Source organism: Petaurus breviceps, unplaced genomic scaffold, assembly GCF_028583685.1.
Source record: "Petaurus breviceps papuanus isolate PSGF00001 unplaced genomic scaffold, PetGlider_PUasm1.0 175, whole genome shotgun sequence".
NCBI classification, from domain to species: Eukaryota; Metazoa; Chordata; class Mammalia; order Diprotodontia; family Petauridae; genus Petaurus; species Petaurus breviceps.
In genome coordinates this window covers 63,539,811-63,540,975 of record NW_027185764.1, presented here as the reverse complement: position 1 = coordinate 63,540,975, position 1,165 = coordinate 63,539,811, and positions in this window count along the sequence as shown.

Here is a 1,165-nt window from a genome sequence, read left to right as displayed (position 1 = left end):
TCCGCCCGTGCCTCCGCTTAAGCGCGCCGGCGGGGAAACTGACGCCGAAGAGAATGTGGAGCCGGCGGGGACCCGGAAAGCGTGAACACCATCGCGCCGCCGGTCGGCCCCCAGCTACTCCGAACGCTAGAGGAGGCTAGCGGCCTGGGGCTGTGGGCTGGGGGGAGGGGAGAGGTAGGGGTGGAGTTCAGCCCCAGGTCGGAGGGACCGCGCCAGCTGGGAGTCCTCTCCAGCTCCGGGAGCGCCTTCTTCCCCGAGTGCGCGTCACCGCGCTTGCGCGCACACGGTGACCCCACCCCCGCCCCCAGTGCCCCTGATTTCTATCACTGCAGACACTGGAGTGGGAATGGCTTCAAAGGATGCTGTCTCTTCTCCCTTTTACATTGACTGGGTTCTAGCGATGCGGGGGCAAGAGTGGTTGCCTTCCCGAGAATTGGAATCCCGAGGCCTGTCCCCTCCCGGGGCCTCAGTTCCCTCTGTTGAAATAGAAGGATTGCAATCCATCTCCTCTAAGGTCCTTTTTCGTTTTGAAGCCGACATCCTGAGCTCTGCTTTAGCTTTCCTCCCCTCCCTCTCTCCTTTCTTGCCCCTCCCTTTCCCTTCCCCATAGCTTTTCACAAGCAGTTGTATAGGAAATCTGCCCATCTCTAAGTGGGATGGACCAGCACTTAGCCCAGTGCCCGGCACAGTGGGTGCTCAATAAAGGCTTCTTGATAAAAAGCTTCTTTATACAAGCTGACTTGACTTGGACCGAGGTCCTTTCCAGTTCTCAAATCCAGTGACTTATGAACAGTATGCTGGACACTTGCCCTCCGCTGTAACAAAGAGGGTTAAGATGCAGCGGCTGCCCTTGGGAGCCTCAGGCTCCTTGGAGAGCCAAAAGACTGAGAGGTCAGGACAGTTTGTGATCAATGTCAAGGGGCATAAGGATCAGGGTTTCCCATCCCGGATTTGGAGTCAGGGACTCTTGGGTTCAAATGTCATTTCTAACTCTTGCTAGTTCTCTGACCCCTGGGCCATTTATGCTGCTCAGAATCCGCCATCTGTAAAATGGGGATAATGAAACTGTACCCCCTCCACACATACTCTCTCTCTCTCTCTCTCTCTCTCTCTCTCTCTCTCTCTCTCTCTCTCTCTCTCTCTCTCTCTCTCTCTCTCTCTCTCT